The following is a 13,465-nucleotide window of genomic DNA, read 5'->3' as shown; positions in this document are numbered from 1 at the left end:
TATTTTCATTAAATATAGTTGTCACTAGTTCTTTAAATTGTTTAATGCTTCCTAAACCTTTATTGAATATGATTTATATTACAGATATGGTTTTAATGAATTTAAGATAATACGATATCAAATTTTATTTATGTGAGTTTCTAATTGTGAAGGTTTTATCTACAAACTATTACACGTTTTTTAGTTTCATCACTTGTAATCAAATTTTATTTGTGTGAGTTTCTAATTGTGAAGGTTTTATTTACAAACTATTACACGCTTTTTAGTTTCATTACTTGTAATCATCAAATTGTATATTCAACATATTGTGCCTCACACAAATTAACAATATTCAAGCTGCATCGAATATTAATTCACATTATTTAAATAGTGTGCAACAATATGATAGTACATTTTAATTAAAACCTATTTACCAAATAAGCAGTTATCGTCTTTCTTTATAATCAATCTGATTGAAAAGAAGGGGATATAGATATAATACAAAGATTCAGCATGAAGTGGATGTTGATGGTTAGATATGGATGATAAATGTGAGAAGAAACTGAGAATGTATGTGCAAGGAAGTCAATGTAGATCAGTATAGTCCGCAATGATCAAGGAACCTGTTTCCTGCAGGAGACCCCCTCGATCTCTTGTTTGTCTTCAAATTTTAATTGTTAATTAGTGATAACACATTGATTATTAGATTAATATCATTAATTTTACATATTTATTTTAACTAAAATAACTATATATGTGCACATAATAAAGCTTAAATTGATTAAATTTATTTTTATGATTGTTTAAAAGTTTTGATACTTTTATGGAATTTTCCTTCATTGTATTCATAGAGAAAATTATTTTTGAAATAAAAATATATATTTTTAGACTTATATGACAAATAAAGTAATTTTATAAGTTGAAGAATGTATTTAAAATTTTTTATGAATGATAATATATTTTTATAGAATTATTTCAAGAGATCCCATAAGTTTTCTATGTTTATTTACATGTCCCCATGTTTAAAATCATGTGCATTTAGAAGTGGCTAATCATTCGTGACAACCTCATGGCTCCAGCCAATGATTGGCACTTTGATTATGACAAAAAAATGGGGGACAAAGGAAGGAGGTCTGGACCAATGACAGAAATTATGGATTTAAATCGGTATCAATGAAATTTTGAATCTTGAGAAAGCACATACAGGTGGCATCTAATGGTATTGAAAAGAGATTTGTGTGGGCACACTTTTTTGCTAATAAACATGCATTAGTCAAATCTTGGAAAAGAGGTTAAACTGCAGAGATCATCATGGAATCTTCCAAATTTCTGAAGCTTCCTTACCATGATTGTCATCTGACGCTTGGATCAATGAGGAGAGAGAGATCCAATAGCATAGAATTATTCATCATTTATTGAAGTTAGTAAGCAAAAGCAAAGTGGAGGAACTCTCCCTCTGTCAAAAATCAACATGATCTTAGCATAGCATAAGGATTTACCTTGCATCTTCTTGCATTTACATTGTCACCTTATGCTTAACATCATACATCTATTCACATCAGTCACATTGGTCTATACACGTCTATCCATCCACATTAATCTCATTCATATCAGACATACTCATCATCCATTTTTAATTTATTTGTCAATGTATTTGCCTTACCCACTTACTCTACTCATTTAGAGACATCAGTGGTTCCATATCTATCTTTGTTATAATCTTTATTATCCCAGTGTATCATTAAAAAATAAAATACATTTCATCTCATAAATACCCTTTAAAGGGCATTAAATGGCTAACATTCATTCCCTATGGAGATGAACCATGCTCATCACTAACTAGTCAATTTTTTTATGAGTCAAGGTTTATAAATGTTCATTGATTTATTCAAAGAATAACCACAAACTATTACCCTGAATTTGAATTCATCAGTTTGCACCAAGAAACCTTTGATAGATAATAAAGTCACTTTATTCTATTCTACCTACCAATGTAGGAGAAATTTCAAGATGATTTTTCTTGGATACGAGGGTCCTATTTATAAGTCCAAAGTTTTATGGGTGAAGGAGAGAGATGAATCTGCCCTCAAAAGTTTAGCCAAAAAATTCTTCGAGATCGTCATATTTTGATCTCTGAAGTTAGACCATTCCTAGACATTATGTTTTCTCTCTCATCATTGATCCATGTGTCAGATCACTGTGTCAAATTAATACTCACAATTTTCAACCATGATTTTTTTATGTTTAACTGCCCCGCTGATGCATATTTTAGTGAAAAGCATGTACTCGTATTTTTCAAAATGTGTGTCACATTATTCACTAGCATCATTGTTGATTTGAGGGCATGGCCAAAACACATAATTCAAAATTTGTGATTCAATCATTGAAGTATTTTTTATTGTCTGATTCGATTCATATTTCTTTGATTGCATGAATCTTATATAATTTATTTGAATGTGGTCTAAACACAACAAAGAGAACAGTGTTTTTTCATTCGTATACCTAATTATTTAAGTGAAAATTATTTACCGATTCCAAAGCTCGGATACATGATGTTTTACATTTTTTATATTATTTAAAAATAATTCAAACCTCAAATAAAACGTTACATAAATTTTGAATTTATGATTATAATCGAATGTTAACAAGATTCAGTTTATGCAATTTTGATCGGACATTGTACAGTATATCAATCAGATCATAAAATCGTATTATTAAATATTTAATCCATAGCTGATGTCTTTGATAGCTCCTAGGTTGTTATGTTAATATTACTTCCTGAATTTAGTTCAGACCCTGAAGAATATACTATTCTGTATTAATTTTACCATTTTCCAAGCATGCATCTTATAAAGAACGTAGTTTATATTGAAAATTATGAAAATTAGAGTTTACATTATTTGTTTTAAGTTTCATAATTTCATGATTATTTAATACAATAAGAATGTATCTATCTTTTATACCTCGTTTGAAAAAAAAATCCTAAAGTCATGTAACTTGAAAAGCTACTATTTCAACTATCCCAATTATTTTTAACAAATATACCAATTAAATTTTGACTTTATTAATTCAGTTCGTTGGATATTAACATATGTGTTTCATTTTATTAAAATATATTTTATAAATAAAAATAACTTAAAAGATAATATTTATTTTTTATTATGGGCCTAAGTGGATCGATTACAAAAGAAGAAAATTCTTAAAAAGTGATGAATGGGCTTGTTGGGTTGACTAAGTCAATTAGCGCCATTTAGTGCGTTCAAAATATTGTTATTCAAGGATATCCACTAAAATGTTTGCCTATATAAAAAAGGTGAGAAAACTCAAATGTAAAAATACCATATATCACACAGACCTCGTTACCATAGAAAATTCAATGTTCAAGTGATGCTTTTTCTCCAAGCTTCTTGATCAAACTTGAACTTTCTCTCATAAACTCTTGTCGAAAAATTATTGGCTAAATAAATATGATGCACTGGACTGCCAAAATAAGTTGGAAGCATAAATTTAAAATGAGATACAAAGAGGGGAGAATAGTTTTAATGGAAGTGTCCTAACTCTTTAAGACTTTATATTTAATTCCATGGGTTTGGAGGGCTAAGATTACTTTAATTTTAGACTAGAACCACATATTTTCCTTTCCATGTTTAAAAATAAACATTCCAAATTCAAATTGCTGATTGCTTAAAAAAGTATTACCTTTATTTGACCCAGTTCTTGAAAAATGGATTAAATGACCTTGAAGGATGAATGCCTTACGTATTGGATCTGTTTTATGATTCGGCCACGGCTTGTGTTTCTTGTTATTTTCCAATATGTCTTAGGATTCTTTTTTCTCCGGTTGTCATCCAAAATTTACCAATTAATTAAGAAGCCATGTATTTTAATAAAACTCCACCAATATTTGAGAAAATTCCCCTTGACTCAGGAGTCAAGTGGGGTTAGTCTCAGAAGTCATTAAAAATATAAAATTAGAACTTATAAATGAAGTATACGTTGAAAATGCAAGTGTGGACTTAAAATAAGTCGCAAAATAAAGTATATAGACATATTTTTTATTAACTTAATTAGATTTTATCTCTATTTGAAAAAATTAAGATTTCGCTTCTTGGAGTGCTAAATTTGGTTTTTAAGTTTGACCATGAACTTTTTTTGGATTATCATGAATTTTTATGACAAGTTTTCTATTCTTGGGATTTTCCCTATTTTTAATGAATTACATAAATTAAAATCAGTTAAAATCAGGCCTTTGTCATCACTTTGGTGGTGCCACTGGAGTTTGATTGGTTCACATGATGGTTGAAAGATTAGCATGTCATGGCAGTCATAGATCATGAAAATAGTATTTGATTATCTCCTAACTGGTTGGCTGGATTAGCGAAGAAAACTTTGTATGGTATGTTGGAACAGCACCGTCAATCAAGAATCTGGAATGTTAACCTAGTAATGTTGGAAAGTGTGGAAGTTGAGGCCTAAGCAGAATCTGGGGTCACACTGGTGTGCTATGGAAATGGCCGAGTCTTGGTTTCGGCATTGAAGAATCTATAGAAGTGGATAATGAGAGGTGAAACTTTGGGTCCTTATGGATTCCTTTTGGCCTTGACCCATTCAAATTTAGCACAATCTGGGGACACCCTGGTGGGCTATGGAAATGGCGGAGGCTTGGTTTCGGCATTGAAGAATCTATAGAAATGGATAATGAGAGGTGAAACTTTGGGTCCTTAGGGGTTCCTTTCGGCCTTGAGCCATGAGTCTAATCGTACCGGAGTAAGGAGCACCCTTTGACCATGCATCTTGGATAAAAAAATTACTCCATGAGCCCAAAACAGAGATCCAGCTGACAGTCTAAAAATGTAGAAAAGCAACTAGCATCTTAGTCCATGTGCCTGCATAAATCTGGAGGGAAGACAAAAGTGGGCTCCTTGACTGAAAAATCTTCTAAACCAGAGGCCCAGCTCACCTTGGAGTTATGAAAAACATAAGGGTGATTTAAACATAGAGATCCCTCCCAACAAAACATTATGCACTTATAACTCCTTACCTCACTATCTCCAAAAAATCATTTCCATTTCATATCACTCTTCCTATATCACTGATAGGCTCAAAATATGGATGTTTTTACTGGTTAGTCGTGTGAGAATTTGAGCTATGCAACAATATTTTTTAGCCTCACAGCCTTAGGGCGAGTAAGGTGTCGATCCACAGGGAGCAGGTAAATCAATATTAATTCTTTTCCAAGTCAGTTTAGCTTATAAGATAACTGTATCAATCAAAGCAATTGAAGAAAATTACCCTCCGTAGAATTCATGGAATTTCCTCAGAGAGGATTTATGAAATACTTTCTCCATTGAATAACAAGTTCTTCCTCAGAATTAGTGCATAGAAATTAGTAATTTATCTCTGTCTATTTGTCTGCAGGCTCACGCCTGTAGGTTTGGCCAAACGCCAAACACTTGGCGGGCGCGCGTGCAAGCGTTTCTGCCCGCGGCCTCAGCAATGTGCAGACGCGCCTGCAGGAGCGTCTGCGTGCTGCAAGAGCGCACGCAGCTATGCTGCGCGTGGCCTGGCTGCACGTAGTTGAGGCTGCGCGCTGCTAGGCTGCATGCCGCAGTTGCTGCGTGCTGCTCAGCCGCTGGCACGCGCCGCGCTGCGCAGTCGCCACGCCGCCTGCTCGACTCTGCGGACACTGCTGCCGCGCAGCTGCATGCTACTTGCGCTGTTGGCAGCCTTGGCTGCTGGCGGCCTGGGCTGCTGGCGGCTTATGCTGCTAGCGGCCTTGGCTGCAACCTTGGCTGCAGGTTGCTTTGCTGCCTGCGGCTGTGGTTGTGCTTGGCTTGGGCGTGCACACCCTTGCTGTTCACAACCTAGGTGATTATGATGATGTAATTGTGAACAAGTTGCAGTGGAAATCAGAGGATTTGAAGAGGGATGAGCAGAAAGAAACGATTCAAACAAACTTTAAACTCAAAATCAAACTAGCAGAAGAAACAATATCAGTTGGAATCGTTGGAAGAACACTGGAATGTTTCTTCCAACCCAACTTCGATTGTCTATAGGGAGAGGAGTACACAGTACTGAAACTTGAGAAATCGCTCCGTCCACGTGTCACGTCCTTGCGGCGAGGCGGAAGTCTTCAATCCCAAGCTAATCTTCAGCTGGTTCCTTCTCTCCAACTCCAAAGCTCATCAGCTCCTGGAGGGTGCAGAAATCCTTCTTCTCCAAGCCCTAGTTCCCTTAGAGAAAATTCTGACCCCCTAAAATGAACTCTCGAGAGAGTATTTATAGGTTTCTCTTAACTCATGCCCAGGGGCATTTTTGTAATTTTCCTTCTTTGAATTTTTGCCCGCTTCACTTGATCCTCGTCTTCTTCCTTGATCGTCTTAACCTGTCTCTGAATGTTTACTAACCATAAAATGTTAAATATAATCCACTTGATTCAAAGAATCAAGTGGGGTTAGTACTTTCATAAAAATGATGCATATGCATGATACTCACATGAATTAACACGATAATTTTAAGGAATTAACACTCAAAAGATTAAATATTTGATGACATGTTTGAGAGTCATCAATCACAGGAAAAGTTACTATTCAAATTTAACACTTTCTAATTAGGTGTTTAAGGTCAATTTTCAAAATATTATTTTAAATCTAACTTACATCTCCAACCATAAAATGAGTAAAATTGGACTTATAAGATCTTCACTCTACAATATTGGAGAAAAATAATGGACCAGGGACTGATGCTATTTCACTAGGCTAGCAAAAGTAGGGGTAAATTCAAAATGACAGAAAGAATTTTATATAGAGTCACTCCACTTCTCGAAAACGTGGATTTTTTTCCATGGGATTAGAGGGCCAATATGACTTAAACTATAGCTCACATCTTATCTTTGATATCCTAGATCTGGAAAATAACCTCTAGATCTGAATCTGTCTACTACCCAAAAAAATGAGTGTATTTGACTTGGTCCGTAAATCCTTCATGTCTCTTAAGCCTCCTCTTTGGTCCAAGAGATGGCTCGAGATTCTGATATTCTCCCATTTAACTCTACAAATGCTCATTGAATTTCACCCAAATCCTAGCATTCATGGAGAGAGAGCCACAAAGAGAGAGAGAGAGAGAGAGAGAGAGATATGAGCATGTCGAGTGATGAAAAATGAGAAAGAAATATACAGATATGGGAGATATGAAAATTGAGAGAATGAGAGAGAGAGAGATTAAAAATCGGCTTTGATATCACACAACAGATCTACTTGAGGATTACGTAGAGTGTAGGGCAGATGCTCACTAGGCGACATGAAGTGTGTTCTTTTTTATATATTATCACTACCTTCTCTTAGTACTTCATTGCATCGTCTTCCTTAAGATGTTTCATCTTGTAATGGCCATGCAATCACCTTTGTAGACTTGTTGATGCATTCAAATTTTGAGTGTTTACAATCCCATGATTAAGTATTCATACGCCAATGTAAAAAAAAACCATCCATAGGATGGGCTGTTCAAGTCTAAGGACCACGTATTCAACTCTGACATGAATCGGCATGGCTAACATATTGTTATAATATTGCAATAATACAATCATAAATTAATATATATCAATTAAGTGAACTATTTATCCAAAGAATACCAATTACATATCCATAGAAGTGGTTAATAATGATCTAGAATTGGGGGGGTTATCTATGTCACTTAATGTTCTGATTTAGACAATGATATTTATAATTTTCCTTATGAACATAAAGCAAGCAAATCTCAAATCCAATAGGAGAAATTATCGAACAAGAAAATTTAATTTTTATTTTTATTTTTAGATTTTTAAAATATTTTAGGAATCAAATATAATTTTATGGAAGAAAATTATTGAAAATTAATTTTAAAAAATTCTATGAAATTTGGAAAATTTGTGTTCTAATTAAACTAATTTATCCAAATTTTATAGTGGAAAATACTATTTTTTGTAAGCGAATACCTTAACAGGGGCTTTGGTAGCACCAGGTAAGAGTTGATAGTGGTGGAATGTATGGAGTGTGCAGATAATTTTTTTCCTCTCGGATGGCGATGGAGATGGCTGTGAATATGTGCTGATGAGTAACAAAGAAAGGTGGGTAATGTGGATTTTACCACCACTATAGGCAACAAGAATGGAAGTAAATACAAGTGGATGAGCGTCGAGTTGATTGCAGTACACATGATGGTGAAAACCTAGGCTATCAACAACAAAAACCTAGGAAAAAGAACACTAACCTCATTATCATGTGCCTTATGAGAGGAATGTTGCTTTCTCTTCACAAGTCATGTTCAATATATCATTCCTTTAATCCTTTGATCTTGGAACACAAGAACGGATCCAAATTATATTTTGAAATAGCAAATCACTCTATCAATAAGAAAAACAATATAAGTGTACCTTTTTTACAAAGATGGGGGGTTTCTATTATTGATCCAAGGTAGTAAATAGATCTAGGAGATAATGATAGAACTGCCCCCAAAATTTTCGATCAAAATTCGTCATGGATTGTTAGATATATTCATTGGAAGTTAAGTAACTTGAACCTTTTGATCTTTTTTCTCCTCCAATTTTCTCTCTCCACTGATTTTTCTCTCTCATCCTTGATCCATGAGGTAGATTTCCGCGCGGCAAAAAATCCATGAAGTACTCTCATCGGGTCTGCTCACAGCCGTCCTATTTGGGCGCCTGCTCGCGATGGGTCCTTTTCCTGCCAATCTTCATGGGAGCATTTTTGCGAGAAATCCCCTGTCCAGCACTAGGGTCGCCGCATATGGCATCCGACGATCATCACTCGCGTCTCTTTCTTCCTATGGAGACTAACGCATCGTGGCCTCCCAACTGATGATCAGGTGACTCATATCGGTCACTCTCTCGGTTCGCGTTGCCATTGTTGCCGCGCATTTCCCCAGGCTGAGACAATACCGCACATTTTCTTCGATAGTGAGACAGCCCTTGACTGTTAGTGCCAAATTGCACATCATTGGCGCCCACTACTATGTACACCTTCTACTCTAACACTATTAGAGTGTTTTGGCAAGTTTTTTCTCTCGCCAACACGCTCTAAGAGGAGCCCATTCCTTCACGTCACCATAGCTTACTTACTATGGGAGATTTGGAAAGGGCAAAATTCTTCTCATTTTGAAGGGACCCCCATGCGAGCAATGGATATCATGAGACGAGTCCAACTGTGGATAAGACGCACTCACCATCTCATATTGCCCCTCGCCCGCAATCAGCCCTCACATGTGATCTCCTTTGCACTTGGGGTATTTTGGTGACCCTCGCCCCCATCACCATTCGGCTATAGCTTGTCCATTATCACCCACCACCAATTGGCATCCTCAAGTTGAATGTAGATGGTGCGGCCAAAGAAAACCCAGGGCCCGCTGGGACGGTATCCTCCGCGACCACACAGGGAGTATTCTCTTTGCCTTGTCATCTTTTATGATATCCAAACTAACACAGCTGCCGAGGCAATGGCGATTCATGATGGTTTTCTCCTCTGCGAGGCGCGAAACCTTCATAATGTCGTCGTAGAATCAGACTCACAGGTGTTAGTAAACAGGCTCTGTGCAGGTACCTGCTCCTAGTGGCGACTACAGCAAGTATGATAGGACATCATACGGTGCTTCCCTCACTTGATCAGCATTTGTCACCAGTTGCGCGAGGGCAACCAGACTATGGATGCCCTTTCCAACCATGCGGTATGCACTCAAACCCCTTCTACTCTTTACTCCTCCTGGCAGGAACTCCCTCGGGCAGCTCATGGTAGCCACCGCGTTGAGTGCCTTGGCTTGCCGGCTCTTTGCATGCGTCACACCCTATCGAAGGATAACACCCGCAACTAGCGTATTGCATGGAGCACTAGATGCGAGAGCGCTCATCCTCTTGCCTGACTGATGTACACACCACACACCCCAACGCTAACACCTATTGAAGGGGGGACAAGCTCTACACACCCCATGCACCATCAATGCCAGCACGAGCGACCTTCTCCGAACACCGCCTAGGTATACTCATATATGTTTTCTTTTACTGTACCATGTGCGTGGACAAGTAGGATTCGAGTGTAATTGGGATATTTATGCTCTCTCCACACCTATAAACGCTGATAAACAATCCAATTCATATATAAAATTTCCCCTAGGTGGCTTCCAGGGCACGGCTGAATCAGTCTACGGGCACAACCGCAAGGTTGGACGTACCCGGCACCGTGTATTTTGCCCAAAAAAAAGAAAAACACTGCAAAAAATTTAGGAAGACTGGAAACTCCTTAAAGTTTTTTTTAATTCAAATTTTATATTTTTATAACTCATAAATTTATTTTATTTATGAACTTAATATAAAATTCCATAAAGTACAATAAAATAAGTAATTTATAATTACATATATATATATAACGAATACTAAATATAATCAAATTAATCCAAATATGTTTTGTATGAATTATGAAAATATTTTATTTGTGAATTTAATGTAAAAAATATATTAAAATATCAGAAATAAAAATTTAAAACTTATTCAAAAAAATAATCATTTTAAGCCTTCATAGTATTTATGATCATTTCAATAAAAATAAACATAAAATACATGAAATTACTATAAGAACTAGTATGTGAATGGTGATTTTCAATTACACAGTCAATTATCCTCATCATATTAATGGTACTAATACTAAATATCATTATCTATCAAGATATTTCAATTACCCTCACCCGTATCCTAGGAGTGGGAATATTTAGGATGTGTTTAAGGATAAGTGATCACCATAGTATGGTCCCATCATCATTTACTTATCATTGCACATATCCTTAGACTTCACTATAAACATTGAACATTGATGTTGACAAATATAATTCGTATTTATTAATTCAAACAATACCTGGATGTGGGATTGGCTTGAAAATCATAAAATTCTATCAATCTCCCACTTGAAATAATATAATCATTTCGCAGAGAGTAGTCTCATGGCTTCAAATGATGCCCAAAACATGTTAAACGATAATTTTTTGTTACAAATCTGCTATATGGTTGGTTAATTAAACTCTTCTGTCCATAAACACTTTCATCTAGAAAGTGATAAGGACCTCAGAATGGTATTTAAATTTTGACAAGATCATGGCTCTTGCCATTGTGTAATAGTACTATTAGTTTCTCACAACAATACCACCAGGTCTTGTCTCAAGTAAATAACTCCAAAACTCGTGATGAACTTTTTCAGTCGCATGTTATCTTTGGAGATATCGACTGAGACGATGCATAATTTCTATCATATAGAGTCTCAACCTACTTCAAATAACCTCTATTTGAAACTTTCTTCAAAAGCTTGGACCCCAAATTAGTGTAAAGAATAAGTCAGATGTAGACTTCCTACCATTTCAGATTTCATTGAAAACATGTATGCATGTATATTTGTGTATATTTTTTATAATTCTTTATGAATTAGACTTTAATTTATTACTCTTCATTAATGAAAAATACATCTCACATCCTTCTAGTAATTTTCTTCTAGATGATGTTGGAGTTGTATCATCACATTCATATCAATTATCAAATTAAGCCCTATATATATAGTAACATGAAATACTAACAGATTAAATAAGGTAGAAAGTAAAATCACAAATTAATGGATGAATTAATGTGCTTATGCTCCATATTTAGTCTCAAAAGTCTAAAAAGAACATAAAATGGTTTACTTATTGATAAAATGTGGTATTACATGAGATATTATGTAAAGTAGTCATTTGCATGCTTTCATATTTATTAGTATTTTCATTAACCCTACTTGACTTCCTTCAAGTCAAGTAATCATGTTCTCACTGTTTATAGAGGTTATTTGAACGTGAGGACTTTGGTGAATTTTTATGGGCATTTACAGAGTCAAATGGGAGAAAAGGAGAAGCTCATGCCATGTCTTGAACAATAAAAATAGACTTAAGAGAAATGAAGGAGAAATCATCACCCCAAATGAATTTCAATGGGGTTACCTTTTGGGGATAGGCCACAAATTAAAATCTGGAAGTTTAAAAAAAAAATTGGAACTCAAACAACAAACATAATTTTTTTTTGTGCTAAAGTGTGCAACAATCCTCAGACACAGATGAAAGAAAGACTCCATTAAAGAGTTGATGAACCCTTTTGTACCTTTTAAAATATGCACTGCAGCTTGGCACTTCACATGTTGGCGACCCAACCAATCAATTTGATCAAATCAATCTATAGTTAATTAATATAAAAGTATGGTACACTTACCTATATAGGTTGTTGGACTCATAAAATGATTAACTAGACTGGGGCAATGTCACACACCTAGGGTTCATTAGATGTGAAAGGATATATGAAAAAATCAATCTATGGTTAACTAAGATATATAGGTGTGTTCGATACAGATAACTAAATGGGTTAACAAAAAAAAAGAAGTTATAGGGCTCATAAACGATTAACTAGACTGGTACAACTATAAATGCGGATTGTCCCAGACGTGGACGATGGATGGTCGGGATGAATTCTGTCCCGACCGATGTCTGGATTCTGTGCAGGGATGAAGGATGGGACAAATTTTTGTCCGACGGTTAGAACCAGTCCCGTCCAGTCCTCTCGGGACAAATTTTTGACCTGTCCAGTCCTCCTGGGATGAATTTTCGTCCCATCCAGTCCTTTTGGGACGAATTTTCGTCCCGTCCCTTGTCCTGGAAGAAAAAACTTATTTTATATTTTTAATAATAATAATATAGATTTTTCTAAGTTTTTTAGGGAATTACGGAGGAGAGAGAATGCAAAGGGTCAAATGTACAATTATTTCTGAGCGGCGTCTGTTTGCACGCACGTAAAAAAACAGGGACTTTGATGCAAATTGTCATTGCGAGGCCACGTGGCTACATCTCAACAGCCGGATGTGAATCTGGGGGTTTTCCGTCCAGATTCGTCCGTCCAATGTCCCAGACCTCCGGTCAGATGGTTTTTTTGTTCCATGAGACAAAAATCGTCTTGTCCAGTGATCCCTAGGACGAATTTTTGTCCCAAAATTCCACTGCATCTTTGGACAGGACGATTTTTCATCCGGGGACAAAAAAATCATCGCGTCCGTGTCCCTGCACTATAGGTACAAGGCTTTAACATTTTGGACCGGACGGAACTGGGACCGAACAAGACCGGACCGAAATTGGACCGAACTTCAGGTAAGGTTTAGGGCCATGCCAAAAAACCAGACCGGACCGGACCCTGTCAAACGCACTACCCATCCCCCTCCCCGTTGCCCTTCCCATCACCCGCCCCAAGCGCTCATCGTCGCCGCTCCGCGCGCACAATGCCTCCGCCACCCCCGGTACCAGACCGGACCGGGACCGAACAAGACAGGACCGAAACTGGACCGAACTTCAGGCATGGTTTAGGTCCATGCCAGAAAACCGGACGGGACAGGGACCGTCAAACCCTAGGTACAACTTCAGGTAGAAGTCACATTATCTACTTGTA

This window comes from Wolffia australiana, chromosome 3 (assembly GCF_029677425.1).
Source record: "Wolffia australiana isolate 7733 chromosome 3, ASM2967742v1".
Taxonomy (NCBI): Eukaryota; Viridiplantae; Streptophyta; class Magnoliopsida; order Alismatales; family Araceae; genus Wolffia; species Wolffia australiana.
The sequence above is the reverse complement of the archived record's forward strand: the minus strand, read 5'-3'. Positions refer to the sequence as shown.